A 23,519-nucleotide genomic window follows, 5' to 3' on the forward strand; every position below is an offset into this window, starting at 1 on the left:
TCTCTCTCTCTCTCTCTCTCTCGTGAAAACTACGGTCCTGTCTGTCCGTTTATCACATGTAAAGCATTAGTCTCTTGTCTGTCTGTCTGTCAAAGGAAAACACTCTTGTGTGTGTGTGTGTGCGTGTGTCTCTCTCTGAAGGACTGAAGGAAAACTCTTCACCGAGTTGTCAACTGTTTGGTTGCATTGCCTATTTTTTTGTTGCAACGCCCGGGGCTTCTATGTCTGCTTGTCTGTCTTCCTTTAAAAAAGGACTCTTTCAAATAGGTTCCCATTCCAATTGGCACGCACGGCCTTTGCTTTTAGGTTACCAAGATTATCCAAGGTCCTCTCTCTCTCTCTCTCTCTCTCTCTCTCTCTCTCTCTCTCTCTTACATTGCCTTCTATTCGAGATGTTAGGATTCCAGAATTTTCCAAGGTCCCCCCAACCCCCGCCTCTCTCTCTCAAATCATCAAAAATACTCATATAGATAGTATGACACTTCAATAATAGCACCACCCCCTCTCTCTCTCCTATCTTGAGAGATGAAAACTCTTTCACGAAATCCTCCACGCTTGATGACAGGCCAAGCACATAACACTTGAAAGAGCGATAATCTCCTTTGACTTACGACATTAAGATCCCTCTACTTCCCGAGCAATCTTGGCCCAGGGCGTTTCATCATTCCTTGAGATTCTACATAAAATCATACAAAATTTAATAGAGAATTTCGAGTTTAGGCCATAGGCCAAGCGCTGGGACCTAAGAGGTCATTCAGCGCTGAAATGGAAATTGGCAGTAAAAAGGTCTGAAAGGCGTAACAGGAGGAAAACTTCGTAGTTGCACTATGAAACTACTGTTAGGAGAGGATGGAAAGTAAGATGGAAGAAAGATAATATGAATGGAGGTACAGTAGAAGGAATGAAAGGGGTTGCAGCTAGGGGCCAAAGGACGCTGCAAAGAACCTTAAGTAATGCCTACAGTGCACAGCATTTAGTGCACTGATAGCGCTACCTCCACCACGGGTGGCAAAATTTAATAGAATGCTGGGGGAAACGTTGGATTTTACATCCGGTTTTTTTTTTTTTTAAGACTGAGAGGAAAAGATATATTAACATTGAAAATGTGTTCAGAGTCTCTGGGTTAACCCTTGAGGTCTTGGGCCAACTGCCTGCCAAAGTCACTGTTGTTAAGCTGCTTTTATTGAGAACCTTCTTCTCTGCTGACAGACTTCATGACGAAGATTTCCATTTGGCTTTTAATGTCGGGACAGAGGACAACGTCTTTGTCGCCACTAAGTCGTCACATTCCGGCTGCTGAGCGACAAAGGAGTGGAAGCTTTGCCAAAACCTCGGCAGCAACGCCTTTACATACAAAGGCATTTTTCTGGTATGCTCGGAGATATTAGAAGAATTTCCGAAGGAATAAATGTCGCTGTAAAACAGCGTTTAGAATAGACCGGTTGACTTCATACGAGACGACGCTTGCCCAACATTCAGTCGGCAGCCAGAAGCACAAAGGGTGTTTGGGATGGTCGTGATATTAACGTCAGTATCGGGAATGGGATTATAGAGGGGCCAGTGAAAGCCATAATGTTTTAGACTCTCCTCTCTCTCTCTCTCTCTCTCTCTCTCTCTCTCTCTCTCTCTCTCTCTCTCTTACATAGGCTTCAATTCGAGATGTTAGGATTCCAGATTTTTCCAAGGTCCCTCCCTCTCTCAAACTATCAAAAATACGCAAAGAGATAGTACGACAATTCAGTAATAGCTCTCTCTTCTCTCTCTCTCTCTCTCTCTTATCTTTAGAAATAAAAATTCTCATTCTAACAACTCAAGCCAGGTCTAACTCTTTGAAAAAACGATAATCTCTTGACTTATATTAAGATATACTCTCTCTTATCTTGATGACCGCCCTATAGTCCGAAGGCCCGATAGTCCGAACTCCGATAGTCCGAAGGTCCGATAGTCCGAAGTCAGCAGGCCGATAGTCCGATAGTCCGAAAGTCAGACAATATCCGACGGACTGTAATCAGCCCCCACCTCCTACAGCTCTTGAAAAAACAATAAAAATACCAACCTACGACTATCGGACCTTCGGACTATCGGGCCTTTCGGACATCGGGCCTTTCGGACCAACGGACTGTAATCGATCAGTTTACCTCCTATTACTGTAGAATCATTGTAAAGATAAATACCTAATACTTTCGTACAAGCAATGATCGAATTGCCCATGCTTCATATTGCACCATCTGTCAACATTCATAACGCAAATATATTAAGATACCTCTACTTTCCGAGTAATCTTGGCCCAGTTTTCCTTCCTGTTACTTTAAAGCCACATTATAAATACTTAACACTTTCGCACACTCAACGGTCTTTAAACAACTGAATGTCCAGTGTTGTGTATCGGACCATCTGCCAACACCCATAACCCAAGTTTTTATTTCATTCAACTGTGCACCAGTAACTAGTTCAAATTTCTGACACCCTTTTCAAATCAAGGATAATCTTGGCATCTCCTTACATTCTGTTCTATCATTTTTTTTTTTAAACTCCACAGGAAGGCCATCATTTCCGATAGCTTTTTACCATTCATGCTTTTATATTTCAGACTTCTTCCTATCCTTTATCTCTTTTTTTAGCATATCCGGGTCTTCGTCATCCCAAATAGCATAACGTCCTAGCAGCCCTTTTTCAAAACGCTCGTTAATATACTGAAGAGAATGTTAAAAGGCATTACATCCCTGTTGCGCCTTGAACTAATGAACCATCCTCTACTCTAAGCCATTGTTTCTCTTTCTCCTATCATCCAAGCAACCATCTTGACACCATTTCACTTATAATCAAATCGTCTATTCTAGCCCTACCTTTAATTCCTAAACAAAACTCGATACGAAATCGCCCCCCAGCCCCCAACTTTTTTTTTTCCTCATCGTGTCCACTCTAACATCAGATTTGTTGCTACCCTTATACAAATACGGCAGTTTTCTTTGAAGTACGTTTATCAATCGATATTTCTCTTGACATGATTGCTTTAACAAAATAAAACATTTTCCACTGACCTTTCACCCATTCCCACCATACAGTAATGTTATCAAACTCTGACCACCTAGTGTTAACATACTGCTATGAATTAATGAAGTCTTTTCTAGTCCTTTCATTAAGCATTTTTGTTTAATTCCCAGTATCTCTTGACAACTGATTCCCTCGGTTTCCAATCTGAGTAAAACCCAGTTAATACTAATGGGATGGGTTTCTGAAAACGTTATCTGCCTAATACTGGCTTTCCCTGATATATTCAGCCTATCCTGGAGCCACAGTTATCACAAATGGGTGACTTATTTTGCAAACCTGATTGTATATTAAGTCATTATCTTTTAGGCCTATAGGCCTACTCTTGATCACTCAGTTCCTTAGATTAAGCTTTATTATGGTTACTACAGTCCCCCATACAAATTACCACAAATCACTACTACGAATTATACACTGACAACTGTGCCTCAGGCAACAAAACTTAAAAAAAAAAAACTCTTCTTACTTGCTTACTAGTACCAGGTTTCATTATTCGATAGGAAATATGATGCCTCTCCAAGACATTCCAATGGCAAAAATTTTCTCTTCAGTATTCATTTCGAGTCAAAATTTGTATACCACTTCTCTATTTGTGCATATTATATAAGACCCATCTTTCAAGTTAACAGCTGCATTAAAAATAGGATAATTACAAGAGGAATGCAGACACATTGTGCTATTGAAAAAGTACAATAACAATATTAAGAAAATTTTTTTATCAAATGATTTATTCTGTTGATGTTTACTGTGACAATAACAAGAGTTATTATGATGATGAATATGTACTTTGTCTCGTACTGACCTCCCACTGCGTTATCTTTTAATTCAATTCCCCCATGTAGCTTAAGGTTTGTAGCGTTGTTCCCCCGCCCCCCTTGTCACTTTGTCCACCCTGACAATCTACAAATTTTGTACTTCCCCCCGGGATCATCGACAGGATTTCTGACATGTAGGCATTTAATCTGCAGCTAGATAGGCGTCTTTACCACATGTAAAGCACGCTTTACATTACCCACAACAAACAACAAACCATTTTTGTCATGCCTACACCAAAAATCTCATCAAGATCTGTGTATACCATCGCGTAACCCATTCGCTTCTCCAGTTGAGAATCTGTTGCGTTTCATTTGGTGCACTTTGCCAAATTGCCATATTGACTTCAAACCTCACCGTGTGTGTCTTTCACATCAAAAGGAGATTGCTTAATTGACACACTGCTTAACACACTGCTTAAATTAACCACTTGAATAATTTCCCTTCTACCAACATCAGTAGGCCTAACAGTTATCACATTCTTGCAAACAGCTACCGTAAACTGAATGGACACTGGACTTTATGATAATCCGTGTTTTCCTATTTGTTATTTGTTGAAAAACAACACATTGTCACACTTACCCTTTTACCAACATCAGTAGGCCTAACAGTCATCACATTCTTGCACACGGATATCATAACAGAATGAACACTGAACTTGATGATAATCCTATGCGATATTTGTTGAAAAACAACTCACTATCATACACTGCAAATTTATAAAATTACCACCACACAAGGAAGATCGTATAGAGGGTAAGGCGAAAACCATAACCCAATGAGGTCCTTCCCTCTGACAGGAAATGTGTAGAACGTTCTCTTCACAAATCATAGAAAACGTCGCGTTCGTAACTTGTCACTTTAATATCGATGGCATTGCCCGTTAACTGAGCCAAGCCCAAGTGAAACTAGACCTATATGTCCTCCGCAAAATGTGGCTGGCCAAAAGCACAAGATTAAACAGAGCTTTCGGGTAAAAAAATGCGAAGTCAGCTTTAAATTAAAATCCTACATACCTTATAATAGCCTTGGGAAGAAATGGTGCACATTATAATAAGGGCAAACATGAGAACAAGGAAATAATCAAGAGCACCTCTGACGACAAAATGGCAACATTGCTGCTGTCTTCACTGCGGCCTGGCTAGGTTTGGCTTCAAGTTGAATCTACCAAAGAGGGAGTTCCCTCCTCGAGGCATTCCACAATAATTCGTAATAAATAGATGAAACTTAATATTTTCGTTAGAATCTTGCGAAACTAGCACTATAGTCGGTTTCATTGTACTGTCCACCCATGAGTGAAGATGTGGCACATATGCAAGGGTAGAACGTGATCGGCTGACAACGCTTCCGACACTGTTGGCTTACCGTGAAAAATACTAAACTCTTTCCAATAACGTATTTGAATGTTTATATAGACATAGAACCCTCGCTCCTTTTTATATAAATCATAAACACGTCAATTTGTATTCATAATTTACCAACACAAGCACCCGAAAGACGAGATTGTATTAAACTATCTACTCGGATCAAACCCAAACGAACGATGCGCTTTCAGTAATTATCTCAGTATAGCCTAGACCACACATACAGTAGACCTATGCTCAAAAATTGTTCAAATAAGATTTTCTTCATTCATACTTTCTCCTAGGTACAATTTCATTGCATGCATGTAAAAACTTTATACCAAAGTAATATCTACGACCGTAAGCTGAAATGACCTTTAATGTTGTTTACCGCTAAAACAAAGCATGGTCTATGCTACTGATTCGCCAGGTATTTTATTTTCTTGTCCGTCTTTTGAGCACATTCATTCCATTTCAGTCAAAACTTTTCTTTTAACCTACCTTTATTCATTCTATCTAATTATCGTTCCAATGCCCAACAATAAAAAAAAATTGTATGCCTAGGCTAGCCTTTTATGCCGTGTCATCAGCACTGAGATGACTTAGGTTGACGGGAACTACATGGGATTTTAAATTTTTCCCGTTAAGTTCTGTAGCTAAATGGTCTGAAAGCCAATACAGCAGTGGTTGTTCCATACACCTTAAGCCCTAGATAGGCCCATAGGCAATATTTCTTGCTTATTTTGAATATTAACCTACTCGTGTAAGTTACATCCAAGAAATTAAAGCACCTCTTATGCCCACTCGTATAGCCAGTGTCTTTATGGACCTGCAAATAAAAAAATGTTTCAAATAAAAAAATTGTAAAAATCCAAGCTCGTCATTCAAGTCCATGATTAAATATGATTATAAGGTTCAATAACTAAAAAGAAGGCGTACTATATATATACACTATATATACTATGGACCCTTGCCTCCGGAACCACATCGAGAATCGAGACAAGCTATGCCTCTACTAAAAAACCTACCTTGGTAAAGTGGACTAGCCATTACGCGAAACCAGCTATACACTAAAATTACGAATCAAAATCTCTTGTACATACAGCTAAAATTCTTAGTCCTTATTGAACATAATGCAGCTAAATTCTTAGCAAAAATTAAGTCTCCAAAGGCCATGCCTAAAGACGGCTCATTACTGGTTCTGAGCTTTTATTTTTTTACAACATCAAATAACTTCAGCTTGAACTAAATTAAAATGCATACAAATGCGTACGCTGATTGAAGTAAAGTCAGAAAATTAGCTTTAATTCATTGCAGAATTTTATTCCAGCTCTGGTTAAACATGAGAAGGTTTTAAAATTGATTCATCCCCTCAAATGACTAGTCAATACTAACTCCGCAATTTCTGGCAAGCAGATGATTCAAAGAACTCTTATAGTAACCAAAGTTCCCAAACTGCTACCACGCTCACAACTCTCCCGACCTGATAACCAGTAGAGTAACGTCAAGCATAAACACCTTGGTGGATGCTGGCTAAGGACCAATCGTAGCAGATCACCTCCAGACCAACGAAACCTGTCAAAGATTCCAGTATCAGCCAAAATCTAAAGTCTTTGGTCAAGTAGTTTCTGATCAACGTTTCTTTAAAACAAATCGTCATGCTGAGGGCAAGTTCATTTCCTTAAAGAATACTCGTGAGGAAAAATGTACTTTACAAGATAAAGAGCACGATAGTACCTCCAAATACTGAAATCACTAGCAAAGTGTAGTTTACAAGATAAAGAACTCTATAGAACCTCCAAATACTGAAATCACTAGCAAAATTGGACTTCTAATCAAGTCGGAACCAGCTACTTTAGAAGTTTTAATTAGTAAATGACTCAATTACCAAGGAACACTTATAAAAAACGGCTCACTTACCAAGTGATTTGATTTTTCCTTTAAAATTTAGGAGTGCAAGCCGCCCTGCCTCTGACGTACGGCAGAAAGTTCACTGTGCGCCGAGGAGTCCTCCCCATTCGGGCTCCACCCGAAGGAGGAAACTTTACATTTGGTTTCGTTACACCAAGAGTATTGTTACTTACCCTGTGGTTTACAATGAAAAATAGTCACCAACGAACTCCTCCATGGCGCCTGAACACATCGAACCCACGAAATCCTGAAAAAAGTAACGTCAAAATAAACATTCTTAAAGTTAAAAGGCCTCGTTACGAACCTTGGCCTACCTGAACTTGTGAAAACACTATAAAGAAACATTGAAACAAAACCTTATAAAAAGTTGTAAATTTTTCTATGTCAAACATCTAATCCGGAACTTAACCTACATCAACGTAAAGAAAAGCTACAGTGATCAACAGCACCAGTATAACGACGAAATATTAACGGTATAGTAAAAATACTTCCATAGAAACTAAACTAAATGACAAAAAAGCCGATTAAAAAAAGGATGAAAAATGTTACGTACAACAAATGGTCCAGTACATTCAGTAACCGCCACGGGGCCGCTGAGGCGCTGACTGATCAGCTCGCACTACACCACTTCAAGGTCCAAACTGACTGAATAGCGTTTAGTCTGTACTTCTACCGAAAGGTTTACCCGCGCCAAGGACGATAGCGGATGGGAAGCTTCTCGCAAAAAAGTCCTAAGGACTGCAGCAGTTTGTCAAACAACCGCTAGATAGAGCTGTATCGTACACACACAGCTTGGTTTCTTTGCCTAAATGCGAATATTATTATACGGGAAGGTGATAAATAATTATTAATCGTCCAAATAGGTAAAGCATTAGAAAAGGCAAGATAACGGCAAAAGTAAATAGGTCATTCATATTCAGTATGAGCACAGACCGATATGATGGAACGTATTTGTAATTTTGCTTGTTAAAGAAAACTAAAAATATAGATAAAGGATCTTAATTCAGATACTGTTGCATTCAAATAGCAATTTTAAGCAAATATATTATGAAGAATAATTTTCACAGCAAGAACAGATAGCCCAGTGCCCTCAGACGATTTGCTTCCTGGTAATAAATCATATCTCGAGTCAAAGCATAATAACTAATATATATATATATATATATATATATATATATATATATATATATATATATATATATATATATATATATATATATAATCTTAAATAGTTTTTGCATAATCATTTTCAACATTTCGTAAACCCTGATTACATCATCTGGGGTTCTAGACCTAAGATATAACAAAAAATAATAAAATTCACAAAAAAACTCAAACACAAAGTTAAAGTCAGAATATAAAAAAGCGAAAATCGACCAAAGTTTGAACAAAGGACTTGCAAAATACCGTGAAATAAATTAAGACTAATGAAAAAAAAGCACAACTTTTAAGTCACTAAGAAGTTAGAATCACAATTTAAAATATTAGTTAAGGGTATGAGCCAACCGGTCAGTATGACACGAATGTAGATGAATATGAAATAAAAAAAAATATATATTTATTATTACGTCAGATATAGCGGAACAGCCGAAGTCTGATTGTTTAATCTCGGAGCAAGAAGTATCGTTAAAGATTCGAGTATTGGTAGTTCGAGTTGGCTAGAAGTTCGTCCAGTTCTACAGAAATTTCTGTTTTCAATAGAAGTTTTACAAACTTTTGAATGATTTTTGATATTAGAATCTCTGGGGTTGGAAATCTTATCCCCAGTTCGAAAACGTATCCCATTCCTCAGCCCCCAACCCCGCTCCTTCTGTGAGAATCTATTCGTACCACTAGAACTGAATTAAATGCAGAATTTAGGCCAGAGGCCAAACACATGAAACTATGAGGTCATTCAGCGCTGAAACAGATGCAGTAAAAGGTTTTGAAAGATTACAACAGGGAAAGAAAACCTCCTGTAGCACTATGAATTAATTGTTGGGAGATTGGAAAATAGATGGAAGAAAGCTAATGAAAGGTGCAGTAAAAGTAACGAAGGGTTGCTAGGGCCAAGGACGCTGCAAAGAACCTAAAGTAATGCCTACAGTACACCGCATGAAAAAGTGCACTGACAGCAGCAACCCCCTACAGGCGTACCTCCAAAGTCTCCTAAGTTCTCCTTGGACCAGGTCGATATCGTACTCAGTTGGCACTCTGCTGGACCCGAGTTCCGAGTCTCAGCCACGACCAATGAAGAATTAGAGAATTTATTTCTGGTGATAAATTCATTTCTCGGTATAATGTGGTTTGGTTCACACAATAAGCTGTAGGTCCGTTGTTAGGTAAACAATTGGTTCTTAGCCATAAGTAAGTCTAATCCTTCGGGCCAGCCTAGGAGCTGTTAATCAGCTCAGTGGTCTAATTAAACTAAGGTATACTTACTATCTGGAGGTCTCCGAATGGATCCAACATAAATCCCCGAGTTACACTTAGAGCACGAATCCATCTAAATCACATCATAGCAAAGAGCCGATCATTTTAAAAACCGAGCCAATCGTCACGGGGTTAAAGAAACAACTTTACCTTGCAAAGTACCAGAATGTTGTGAAATGATGGTGGTAAATCTAAAATGGATGTCATGACAGAATGGGACCTTGGCATAAACGTAAAGGTTTGGTGCCGCGTGAGTTTTACCTTTTGTGAAAAACTTCTTTAGTATTTTATTGACAGCATGACAAACTAACTTTTAAACAGTTGTGTTTAATGTCTCCTGAGAGAAAAGTAACTTCGTCATGAAAAGCCTTCCAGCAAGAGGTGAGGGAAAGCACCCTGTGAAAGAGAGCAGCAACAGAATTAATCCTAAAATGATAAAAGCAATAACTGTAAATACCGGTAGCTAATCCCGTTGATAAAGACTTTTTTCTAGAAACAGAGGCAGTAAAATTATTGTTATGCCTGGAGACCAGAACGTCAAGAAACAGCAGGTGATTTCCCTCTTCTCTTTCAAGTGTAAACCTGAGGTTGGAATGACTGGAGTTGGCAAGGTAACTGAGAGGGAATTTGTCACGCATGCGCCCCTCCAGGAGGCTTCGAGCGGCGAGCCCATAGCCAAACTATCAACCAGCTTATATAATTCATCATTGGAAAATGAAAGCGGTATCCGGCACAGCTAGTCCCAACAGGTTTTAAAATGCGACAGAATGACTAAAAACAGAATTAGGATGAGTAAAAAGGTTATTTAAAATATCGTTACGAAGCAACTCATCAGCAAAAACGTGTGTGTGTAATAGGTATGGGCTGTTCCCTCTTGTATACTTTTACACAAAGCTCTCCTCTCGTATTCCGGTGAAATGACACTACAAATCGCTTTTTTAACGTGATGTAAACGTACGTTGTAACTGTATTGATTCTGGGTTGTTATAGCTGATGATCAAATTAGCGAATTTAAACTTTAGCCCTCGAGCAGTTTTTGAATTATCATGTAGATTTATTGAGTAGTTACTCTAATATTCTGTACGAGAAAACGCTAGACATCTGCATTTCTTTTTAAACTGACGGAGCTTGTTGAAAACGTTAAAAACAGACAGACAAAATTGATGTTATTGGTCCCACGCGGCCACTTGCTTTCTAGAACCCCTTCACCCATACAGTCTCCAGATCATTCATTTTCACATGAGCAGTTTTATCTGACTAGACTAGGAGTGTTAATGTTCTCTCTCTCTCTCTCTCTCTCTCTCTCTCTCTCTCTCTCTCTCTCTCTCTCTCTCTCTCTCTCTCTCTCTATATATATATATATATATATATATATATATATATATATATATATATATATATAATTATATATATATATACAACTATCTATATACTATATGAGAGAGAGATAATTATGACTTTGTATCAAGAGAACAGTCAAATGAGGGAGAGAGCCTGATCACAAATATATCGATGAACTTACGAACTGTAGATATTTCTTGGTTCAGTAGGGGATGTCCTTCGAAGGTCTATTCTTTAGATCTTGATTTTCTTCTGTTATTTACATAGATAATATACAGTTTTGATGAAAAGTAAGAGAAGATTCATCTGAATAAAGTTGAGCTTAAATATAAATTGATTAGTTGAAGCTAACCTAACAGAACATTTGAAAAACAAAGGTCGTCTAAGTCTACATTAAAATTAGACTCAAGAAATTTCAACCTGTTTCTGATCCGTTACAATAACATTCAGATGGTTTTAAAATGAAAGGTAAAGGAAAAAGAAGCAAATATGATATTTCTGGCTCGCCATTTCCACTTGATTCCGATTAAAGACCCTGCAGATGGTGCCATGAACTTCGAACAACTTCCAACTCCGTAACAAAGAAAAGCAACTCGTGGCCTTTGAACTTCATCAGTGTTTAAGGCAGGTCTTTCCTGGGTTGAGAAACCTGCCACTCCGCGTGATCACAGTTGCCAGAGGTTACTCGATTATTCATTGTCGATTACCGTACGTCAGTAATGCAGCATCAGCTTTTAGGGTCATTTGCTTCGGATTACTTATTAAAACCTGACTATCTAATAATTTAGGGGACACAGTAATATATGATAAATAAATACGAGACCCCTAGACACGTGATGTCGCAGGCCAGAGGTCCTAACGATGCCTGCAAGATCACAGATTCCAAGGGAATGTTAAGAAAATGTTAATTTAGCTTTTCCTTGCCGTTTCAATTATCGTGCCTTGAACAAACGTCTTATATATTCTATAAGTTTTTACCTTAAAAGATGGAGAATGATTTTATGCTATTTGTGTCTCCCAACATAAGATCAATAAACTAATTATTGTTAGCCGAAATTTTGACAATATTTAAGTGATTTCTCGACTGTCCAGTACGTGTAGTAGCCTATATGAAGTAAATTGTTGTTTAGCTTTTTCTGTTTAAGATTTTGTGTTAAATGAACGTAAACCTCATTATCCGATGACCATCTGTGTTACAAATTAAATTACAAATACCTACCGTTTTATATATTATTATTATTATTATTATGTGTGTTATTATTATTATTATTATTATTATTATTATTATTAATTTTGTGAAATGCAATTACGTGGGTTGACTAAAGTGAGACGGTCATGTCGCCAGGAGAGGTTTAATGGGAAAGAGACCGAAAGAAAACTTTGTCAAACATTAATCCTCCGATTGCCAGACAGAAAGGAAACACTGAACCAAAGGAGTTTTTTCTGATGAAGTCATTATAGGAGGATTAAATCTGGCAAAACCCCTTTAAATGGCTATCTCAAAAGTGTGGTTTCTCGTCGTAATGAGATTCTTCATCTTAAGAGTTGATTTCATCTTGGATACCAATGGCGCAGTTCTGCCGTCTTGTTTCTTTGCTGGTGGTTCGGGGCGGGGGCAGGCGGCGCCAGGAGGAGAGGTTGGAACATCAATGCCAAGTAAGAATAACAAGTTATATAAGTTGTCAAGTCAGATATACATATACTATAAATATATATATATATATATATATATATATATATATATATATACAGCATATATATATATATATATATATATATATATATATATATATATATATTTCATATGTTATATAACTTACGAGCTTCGGTGGAGCTCATTTAGGAATACTGAAGAGATAGGTTAAAGCTGTTTATAATATAATAGTCTTGGGAGATAATAACCAATTACCGTCCTAATAACTTTAAATAAAGAATTTCCTGTCATTAATTATAATGAGAAAGTATTTTACGATCAGCAATTCAGCCTCAGTGAAGCTAAGCACATAAATGACGAACATGCCTTACTAATTATAAATGAATACAAGTGTCGAAAGTTTAGTGATATATATATATATATATATATATATATATATATATATATATATATATATATATATATATATATATTAGACCACCCCTTGGTCCGTTAGGTCATAATGTTGAAAATTTTATTAACAGATGAGTAGTTTAAATGAGAAGAAAGAATTGACAGAAAATATTAATTTCTAATCTTTGCTCCCTTTCAGTCCTTAGCTTCTTTTCTCTCTCTCTCTCTCTCTCTCTCTCTCTCTCTCTCTCTCTCTCTCTCTCTCTCTTCTCTTCTTTCTTCCTTTCTCTGTCTTTTCTCTATCTCCTTCTCTCTGTGAGAGGTAGGAGGAGGGGAAGGGGCACAGGGAAGGAAGGGAGGTCCCACCCCTCCCTTTCAGTCCTTAGCTTCATCGCCTTTCTCTTTCTCTCTCTTCTCCGTCTTTCTTCCTTTCTCTGTCTTTTCCTCTATCTCCTTCTCTCTGTGAGAGGTAGGAAGAAGAGAAGGGGCACCGGGCAGGACGGGATGTCCCTCCCACTCCTTTCAGTGTTAGCTTCTTTCCTCTCTCTCTTTCTCCTTCTTTCTTCCTTTCTCTGTCTCTTTCTCTATCTCCTTCTCTCTGTGAGGAGGCAGGAGGAGGAAGGGCACAAGGAGAAGGGAGATCCACCCCTCCCTTTTTCAGTCCCTTGGCTTCATCTCCTCTCTCTTTCTCTTTCTCCTTCTTTCTTCCTTTCTCCGTCTCTTTCTCTCTGCGAGAGGTAGGAAGAGGAGAAGGGGCACGGGGCATGAAGGGAGGTCCTACTCTTCCCTTTCAGTCCTTAGCTTCTTTTCCTTTCTCTCTCTCTCTCTCTCCTTATTTCTTCCTTTCTCTGTCTCGTTCTCTCGCTCTCTTCCTCTCTGTGAGAGGTAAGAAGAGGAGAAGGGGTACAGATCAGGAAGGGATATCCCACCCCTCCCTTTCAGTCCTGACCTTCTTTTCCTCTCTCTCTCTCTCTTTGTATCTATCTTTCTCTTTCTCCTTCTTTCTTTCTTTCTCTGTCTTTTTCTCTCTCCCCTTCTCTCTGTGAGGGATAGGGAGAGGAGAAGGGGCACAGGGCAGGAAGGGAGGTCCCACTCTCCCTTTCAGTCCTTAGCTTCTTTTCCGCTCTGTCTCTCTCTCCTTCTCCTTCTTTCTTCCTTTCTCTGTCTCATTCTCTCTCTCCTTCTCTCTGTGAGAGGTAGGAAGGGGAGATGGGGCATAGGGCAGGAAGGGAGGACCCACCCTTCCCTTTCAGTCCTTAGCTTCTTTTCCTCTCTCTCTCTCTCTCTCTCTCTCTCTCTCTCTCTCTCTCTCTGCGCTGTAGATTTAATGGCATAATAGATATTGGAAATGAATTTTTGTTGTTGTTGCCAATGATGCATATGTTAAGTCATTACCAACCATGTAGCTTTGCTTCTTGGGCAGATCAAGCTACTGATATCCGAATCATCATCAAGAGCAATCATAAAATTATTACATTTAATAAACTAAAAAGAAAGTAATGTTTGCTTTTAAAGCCAGGATTTTATTAGCTAAAGGCAGTTACTTTGATGGCGCGCAGCTTAAATGGCATGCTCTCGATCTGTAAGGTGTTGCCCCCTACCGAGTAATCACCACACAAAATTTGTAAACAGTCTTTTGCTGTGGATGACTTAGTGTGAATGATTCCAACCTTTCGAAACGGTGATCCATGATACCCCTCCAACTGACTCTTTAGGTAACTTAATGAACGTTTGGTTACCGATCCTCATTACTATATAGTTGTTGTTTTGTAGAAGCAAATATATATTGGTTATTTCATCATTCAAATAGATTATTGTCGAAGGTTTATGAGATCGCAATGGACGTAACAGAAACTGTCATTTTTTTTTCGATTGTAGGCCAAGCAGGTATGTTCATTGTTCCTAGGGTAACACTCATTTCATTTTGTTAATGATCAGAAAAGTCTCAATGCTTAAATGGGAAATAAGTCTTAAATAAAATTATAATACAATGAATTTTGGTCCCGTGCCGTAAAAACGGCCTTTCTACAGTACAGGTCCCCTTGAAGTTCTGTGTAGCCTAGGCCTATGTTAATCAAATAAACCAGAACGTTTATTAGCATATGGATGTGCTTGAAAAACGAGGCAACCCCTCAAAACCATCCAGAAAGGTTAAAAAAGAATCGCATAATCATGTATCCCCCTATATCAAGTAAATATGGGAGACCCATGTGAGTAACTATAGTGTTTTTAGGTTGGGAGGAGACGAGGCTAGCGCAGATTGCAAGACATAATTCAGGAAGGTGGGAAGCACATATATCGTAACATGGTCAGTTAAGAAAAATTCATATCTCGTGCATGTCAAACCTTACAATCGCCTAAAAATTTATAAAGCATGAAAACACAGCAAAGAAAGTTACAGGAATGCGTGCAAACTCTGCTTTACGTAGGGTGCTGGACCCTTAAAGGTTGCCCACCACCCCATGATTCTTACCTGGAATGCCGTAAATTAAGGAGAAAGGTACTGGAATGACCTAACTTTCCCCAAAGTAACCAGGGTTACTAGGTCCATGTCTGGTTGGGGCATCTGCCCATCTAACTGAGTTACAGGCTTCAGTAGCCTAGAGAAAGACCCCATGCCAGCATTAGGCTAGCTTAACCTAAAGCCCAACTTGACGTAGAACTAGTGGGTTGTAATAGGTAAACCAGTCATTTCCTACAGAAATGAAAGTGTATTCGGTGAATATTTACTTTAATGCATTATCACATTTGGGAGTTGGAAAGATGATTTTCTAATGTTTTACAGTGTATTTTGAACATTTCTGGGGTTCTTGAGATGCAGGAGCCCTTTATGTCCTTTATAAGCAGTGTACTACAGTGGAAAAGTGGGTTGTTGGGTGGAGGAATACTCAGAATGAATTAAATACTAGGTTGGCTTTAGCCTACTCCATAGGGGTTAGTACCATCAGTGTACTTCATGTGGTGCACTGTAGGCATTAATTGAGTTCTTTGCAGCATCTTTTGGCCCCTAGCTGCAACCCCTTTCATTCCATTTATACTATACCTCCATTCATATTCGTTTTCTTCCATCTTACTTTCCACTCTCTCCTAACAATGGTTTCAGTGTTATTTTCAGCACTGAATGATCTCAGAGGTCCTAGCATTTGGCGCAGATTTTTAGATTTCAGTTTAATGCACTCAAGGGGCTGGGTCTTACCTAGTTGGGGAGCTTTGGCACACCCCTGGCCCTCCCAAACTAACCTAGCTTAGTGGGTTAAGTTTTCACCTAGTGGGGGTACATCGAACCTAGGCCGCTAGGTCCTAACCTGGTTAGGGCACCCTCAATCTTAACATGATTTATGGGCTACAGTATATCAACAGCCTGTCCCAGCACAAGACTAGCTTAATCTAAAACCTAATTTAACCTAGACCTAGTGGGTTGTAATAGGTATAACAGTCATTTCCCGTAGAACTGAAAGTCTAAGGGGTGAATTTTTACTTTTGGAATTGAAAATTTTGTTTTTTGTTTTGTGTTTTACTGTTTATTTTGAACATTTCTGAGGTTCATTTTTTAGCAAGTGAGAAGTTTGAGATACTGGAGCCCTTTATGTCCTACAATTAAGGGGACTGTGGGAGCGCTGCTTATATTTATATGCCACGGGACCATTGTGGTATTGGATGAGAATGAGTGAAATACTAGGGTGGATTTAACTTAGTTTTGGGGCTGGGTCCTTACTTAATCATGGAGCTTTGTCACCCCTGGACCTCCCAACCTAACCTAACGTAGTAGACTCAGTTTTCACCGAGTGGGGGTGTATTGGACCCCCGCCTAATCTAACCTAAGGTGCTAGGTCCTTATCTAGCCCATGGGGTGCAGCACTTCACCCCTTTACCCCACAGCTAACCTGTTCTAGGGTGCCAGGCCCTTACCTTGTTGGGGAGGACTTTTCCTCACCCGGACTCCACCTAACCTAACTTAGGTCAGTGTAAATTCAAATAATAGGGATTGCAAACTAACCTAACATAAGGTGCCAGGTCCTCACCTGGTCCCTCATTAATGTAAACACATTGCCAAACCCTTACTTGCTTAGTGTGTGATGCTGCTTTAAAAACCTTTAGTAAACCTTACCTTAATCACATTCAGAACATTCAAAACTCACACTAAAACACTGAGAAATCATATTTTCAGCTCTAAAATACAAATACGGTTTATGGTAAAACTTTACCGAACAACCAAACATTAAATTTTCTTACTTTAATCTAAATCAGGCATTATTGGTCAGTTGATGGAAAAAAATTAACACAAAAAACCTGATTTATCCCAGACCAGATGATTTCTTATACTGGAACTACATTCTGAAGCATAAAAATTGGTTTCTACATTCTAATGCTTTGAAAAAGAGACACTGTTTTAGAGAGTAAAAAATGTGGTAACATGTCACATAACATAGTGGGCAGTTTAATATCAACTTGTCAGTTGATTTAGAAAAAACCATGAACATTTTTAAGAGAAACAAGTGTTTTATAATTTATTTTTGATATTATTAGGCCTATTAGAATTTGGTATTATCATCTCACTTCTGTTCCTTAATTTACTTCCATTGCAATACAGTTAAGCCAAAAAATTTAACCTTGGTACCTTTGTACAGGCCTGCTCTGAAGACTTACTAAAACTTGGCCACTTCTGCAGCAGAAAATTGGCTACCAAGACAGTATCTAGAGTTGATAGTGCTATCAGTGTACCTCACGTGGTACACTAGACATTACTTAAGGTTCTTTGTGGGGTGCCTTTGGCCCACAGCTGCAATCTCTTTTGCGTGGTGCACTGTAGACAATACTTAAGGTTCTTTGTGGCATGCTTTTGGCACCTAGCTGCAATCTCTTTCATTCCTTTTACCATACCTCTGTTCCATCTTAATTTTCACCCTCTCCTAAAAATTATTTCACAGTGCAACTGCAAGGTTTTTCTCCTGGTAAACCTTTAAACCCTTCTTTACTTTCAATTTCCCTTCCGGCGTTGAATTACCTCATAGGTCCCAGTGCATGGCATTTGGTCTAAATTTTATATTCCCGTTCCAAAGTTAGGGTAGCCCACTTACCCACACAATCTAGCTGGTGATTTGCAGTTTGTCAGAACTCAACATTCTTAAGTATAAAAAATAGATAATTCATCTTATAACTCTGAGAGGAGCAGTGTCAACGTATTAATCATATTAGAAAAAACATAACCATATCTGAGTGGCGAGTACTTTATCGTTGATTTCAAAATTTTACAGTTGAAAGGGAAAAGGCCAAACAGTTTGTACTTTCAATTGAAGTTATTTAATACTAAAATACTAGAAACAATAACAAAAATAGTGCTAGTAGTCATAATAGTATATTATTGAAAATAAAATATACGTAATTGAGCTGATGAAATTTCAGAGTGCTTAAAAATACCTATTGGAAAGTTTTCTCACTTTGGTTTCCCCATAATTTTCCTTTTCCCTCCTCTAGTGTGTCTGGCTAGATACTCAAAGGCATTTTACGATGTTTCTGTGCATTGGCTTCGTAGCATAGCGAGCTATCTGAATTGCGCCCAGCTTCAGCCGGCTTCAGCCCGAAGTGGAAATAAATTATAACTATCAGCGCTTTGCAGGGAATAAACACAAGTAAACAGTATTGCAGTTTACTGCTTAATGACCGTGGTACTCAGATGATTGCTTTGCTCGGCGCGATGCAGTTTATTAAAATAACAGTAACATATTTTCATCGGTTCCACATGTGATTCTGATTATGACAAATTTTAACTTACGTGAAGTATCTGTTTGTGTTCAAAATATATGTAAGATATATAAAATATGTGCAACAAAGTAGGAGTAATGTCTGTATTGGCTTATTTTTTTCATATTTTGTCATATATTTTCTTCTTCTTTACTTTTAAATACTAGAAAAGCGTATATAAATATACCGGCAAACGCTGTAACCACTGTCTTTCCGATTAGTGGGGTTGTCGAATACCATTTGCTCGTGAAAAGGCTCCAGCCCAGGGCCAGTGTGTTGGGAAACATACATTCTGGCTGTCGTCGTCGACGTCCTAGGCTTGTGAGGGGGAAGCGTTGTTGAAATAACACTGACAGAGATATTCGTAAGCTGTCTTGTGGTGGTGATAATCTCGAGTTATAATGGGTTGGATCAAGTAGATGGTGTATTCGCTTGCGGTCTGTGCGTCGTCGAGTTCACCGCGTGTTCTGGGTAGGGGTCGTTCAGCTAGTAATTTTAGCAGTTGCTGGACAGTGATGTATGTTTAAAGTTTTTGATTTGCCTGTATTTAGAGTATAGACTAATTAGTCAAGTCATATTTTGATTAAATTCACAGGTTTATTCTCATACCATCTTCATTTTCAGGTTAAGTACTTTTCATTTATGTGCGATTTGATTTTTTAAATACGCTGAAGTTGTTCTCATACTTTTACAGATTTGTGGACGCAAGACTTAGGCCTAATTTCGGTCCCACCAGGCATGAAGGGGATTTTGCTGTTTTCTCGCGACTTCGTTGGTGACCATTTTTTTAATTCTAAACTGCTGGGTAAGTAACGTTCCTCGCTTAGTATAGCCAAACCAAACACTGCAAGCTTATTCTCCCCCTTCAGGGGCGGAGCCCCTGAAGTGGGGAGGATCTGCTCTTGGCGTACGGTAAACTTTGTCTACCGTACGTCAGGAGGGGGCTGTGCAAAATATATATATATAATAATAATAATAATAATAATAATAATAATAATAATAATAATAATAATAATAATAAAATACTGGTAAATATAGCTTGACGTGTTGAAAGAGTTTATGGTGGGCATGTCTTTGCAAATCTTGGAACTTGAAACTAGTTTTTGAAGTAAGTATTCTGAACAGTTGTGTTAACTTTTTTCATTATATAAATTCAATATACATAAGAAAATTTCAATTTCTATACAATTCTTGTATTCCATTAGTTTATAATTTCCAAAGTCACAAGTTAGTCTTATAACAATATTTATAGGCTTATGGATTTCCAGTTATAAGGTTAAAAATGAAGTTCAGGAAAATTGTACAGTAAATTTGTTAAATTTCTTTATATAAACAGAGTTGAGAAATTTTCCTATTTAGTAATAGATGCTGAAGTACAAAGGATTTAAAAATTCGAAACTCAAGGCTGTGAATGCGTTCTGTTTAAGGATTTGCCTTTTTCAATATTTACTCTTGCTTATCAGTAAAAGGGGTTAGTGATAATGGTGTAGTATAAAAATGCTCTCAGCCTTTCCTCTATTTACTCTTTATTCTGGGTTGTGGGGTTGCATGTATTTTATCAAAGAAAGACTTGCTCAAGTTTTGAGGTTTTCAAGGCAGCGTGCATTAAGTTGGGTACTGAGACTAATCATTTTCACTCTTCGCAGGTTTGGCTGGTCATATGCCGATCTTGGAGTCCTAGGATGTCGAGGATCTGTCTAATTATCCTCGATATTTCCATCCTGATTACCTACTTGCATCGTCTGCAAGCCCAGTAAGTTAATTTCAAAAGAGTAAAGTAAAACATATAACTGTGTAATCTGTAAAAATAAGCTAACACCATTTCCTTGCACTGTTCATACTTCATTGTTATTGCGCAACTGAATGAAAAGGTAAAGTGAAAGTGAAGTTTAGACTGTATTTTAAATCATCCAGTATGATTGTCATGCATATCGTGACTTTAAAAGTTGCGTTACATAAATGATTGATGATAAATTGGTATTGACGTTGTAACCGAGCCAAGCTGAGAATTGTGGTTTTATATTCCGGTATTCTCTTCATTCCCAGAACGAAGCCTTTTATGTAAGACCAAGTGAACACTTGCAGTGTTAAGGCATGTTAATCTCTCTTAAGTCTTCTTGTTACTGAACTATGGTCTAGACAACGTAAGTTGGCTTCTGTAGTATTTTGAGAATCGTTCTCACGTTGCCAAATAAGACATAAGTATTAACCACTTACGACTGAAAGCCTTTGGAATGTTCTGTAAAATCGGCTTTTCTGCTTCTATTTTTCACGTATTAGCTTGATAGTCAAAGTAGAGCCGACCGGCCAATGAAGAATTAGAGGAATTTATTTCTGGTGATAGAAATTAATTTCTCATAATGTGGTTGGGTTCCACAATTAAGCTGTAGGTCCGTTGCTTAGGCAAACCAGTTGGTTCTTAGCCACGTAAATAATCTAATCCTTCGGGCCAGCCCTAGGAGAGCTGTTAATCAGCTCAGTGGTCTGGTTAAACTAAGATATACTTAACTTAGAACCGCTCAGGGTTTTTAATTAGCTTAAGCCTAGGAGAGTATTAAAGAGTATAAAAGTTTTGCCAAGAAATAATTCAGCGTTGCGAGTTCTTAGTTTTGGTGGAAGTGGTTATGAGAACTAGCGGAAAATCATTTGTGAAAACTGGTTGAAGAACTCACCAACAGATATGACTTATGAGACTCATTTTAGCGTGAATAGACTGACTCAGTCCGAGGTATACATAAACTAAGGGATGTAGAGTTAGTGTAATATAGAGGAGACTTCAAATATTAGAGGCAAAGTCAGACTAACTTATTTATCATTTGCAGTTGTGAGAGACAATATTCATGATAATGCTAAGTATTGAGCAGAGGCTTGAACTAGCAATTACCTTGTAGAAGAATGAATAAGTTGACTAAGACAAACTGAGAAAAGTCAAATAAATTTGTACAAACTTCCTGAACACTTGAAAGTTATTCTTGGTGTTCAGGTAATAAATTTTAGTTTTTATTAAAATTTCTCCATTTTGCATATAAGTATGCCTTGTTTAATTGAGCAATAGACTTTTTATATTTAATTTGTTGAAGGAAATGTATTCTCTTGAAAAAGGAAGGAAGAAAGATACGTCGACACTAAGTATAAAAAAGTTTGGTGTCAGCTGTCTTGACATTGAAGTATATTGTGTTCATTAATCACCCTGTAATGGCAATACTGTATTGCTGATGGTGTCGGCTGCTCATTCGCATAATTCTATCGTATTCGAATGTGTTCAGACTTAATTCCTACCATTCTCTACCAAAGCCCTTAATTATATATAAGACACGGGATTATGCACGGAAGTAATTTAAAAATTACATTGAATAAGAAACCTGTCATTTTGAGTTACTACATATACACATGGGTTTTAATAATATGAAAGCTAGTACCAATAAGAAATGCTGATAAACCTACGCGAACAACCATTCAGAGCTTCAGCAGAAACTGAACTTCGATCACTTTTATTTCTTCTGTAGTAGTGGTCTGCACTCTTAACAAATATAAGATTTTATTTTTTTATAGGCAGTATAAATATATTATGCAAACATCCTTTAGAATGTATGAAAATACTGTATTGTAGATAACAAAAGATTTGATTGCGTAATATTTTTCAGTAGCGATTGTTATAACCTTTATATAACTGACAACTTTCATGATAGGAAACAGGGCTGTAGACTCAGAGTCATTGCGTAGGTTTGTTACAATTTGTCAGGAGTTGACCTCTTGTTCATGCTAACATTGTCTAGCATACATGTTTCAGTTACGTCATTTTCTTCATATTTTTTTATAATTGATTAAAGACGTTATGTCGTAACGGAAATGAAAAAAGACATGACTGACTCGGTCTCAACTCGCAAAAAAAAAATTAAGTATACCTTAGTTTAACCAGACCACTGAGCTGAGTAACAGCTCTCTAGGCTGGCCCGAAGGATTAGACTTATTTTACGTGGCTAAGAAACCAATTGGTTACCTAGCAACAGGACCTAGCTTATTGTGGAATCCGAACCACATTATACTGAGAAATTAATTTCTATTACCGAAATAAATTCCTCTAATTCTTCATTTGAGTCGGCCGGAGACTCGAACTCCGGGCCTAGCAGAGTGCTGGCCGAACCCTACCGACTCGTCAACGAGGAGCTAAACTCGCAAAACTCTTGCCTAGTTCGAATGTTGCATACTTGTTAATTTTCGATTTCATGATTTTCTTTTCTTATACTCTGAAAATAATAACCTTTTGTATATTGCTTGGAAGTAAATAGAAATCATCGCGGAATTTCTTAAACTTTTTTGCCTTGCGCCCCCTCTGCATTTCTCTTCACCTGAAAATATAATCTATAAACAATATATTGTCTATATGTATGCTATTATACTTACCATAACAATAAAGACAATTCATTGATTTGAAATTAAAATTGACTTATATTTTTGAACTTTGGCATGTTTGAATAATGATTAGAAAATAATTGGCACCATCTGCGTCATATGACACTACTAGTGTTAGTCCTATAGTGCGCTTGGAGGGGACGGCAGTGCAACAGCAGCTCTTTTAAGATTTATGCAGAACATTAGAGAACTCACTATTGACAAGGACTGAGTGTATTTTATGGAAACCCTTTGTATATCGATCTATAAATTGTCACAGAATATTTGTTTAAAAATAGCTATACATCATTGTGATTATACTATTTGAGAGAAGGAATCGAGGTAAAAAGTCACTATAATCTTTCCTAGATAGTGACCCCCAAGGGTTTTAACCTGGTATGTATCCACCTTTGCGGCGTGTTTAGTACAAACCCGTTGGGGATTTTTTTAAACCGGTATGTATCCAC

General features: G+C 37.9%; 2 long non-coding RNA genes across 4 annotated transcripts in view; one reads left to right on the forward strand and one right to left on the reverse strand.

Annotated features, from left to right (window-relative positions):
* Positions 1–6,509: 6,509 nt before the first annotated feature.
* LOC136833544 (uncharacterized) lies at positions 6,510–7,892 on the reverse strand. The gene is made up of 3 exons (XR_010851496.1): positions 7,672–7,892; positions 7,292–7,365; positions 6,510–6,782 (listed from the first exon to the last, which is right to left on the reverse strand). It is a non-coding gene; the product is annotated as an uncharacterized lncRNA (long non-coding RNA).
* Positions 7,893–14,542: 6,650 nt separating this feature from the next.
* LOC136833545 (uncharacterized) overlaps positions 14,543–23,519 on the forward strand; it is a 112,891-nt gene continuing 103,914 nt past the window's right edge. For 2 of the 3 annotated variants that reach the window (XR_010851497.1, XR_010851499.1), the window contains exons 1-3: positions 14,543–14,633; positions 19,355–19,465; positions 20,307–20,413. This is a non-coding gene — a long non-coding RNA (uncharacterized lncRNA). Of the gene's footprint in view, positions 14,634–18,897; positions 19,132–19,354; positions 19,466–20,306; positions 20,414–23,519 lie in introns of those variants that run through there. The other variant, XR_010851498.1, reaches the window with a different exon arrangement.

The sequence above is a fragment of the Macrobrachium rosenbergii genome, chromosome 51 (genome assembly GCF_040412425.1).
Source record: "Macrobrachium rosenbergii isolate ZJJX-2024 chromosome 51, ASM4041242v1, whole genome shotgun sequence".
Classification (NCBI taxonomy): Eukaryota; Metazoa; Arthropoda; class Malacostraca; order Decapoda; family Palaemonidae; genus Macrobrachium; species Macrobrachium rosenbergii.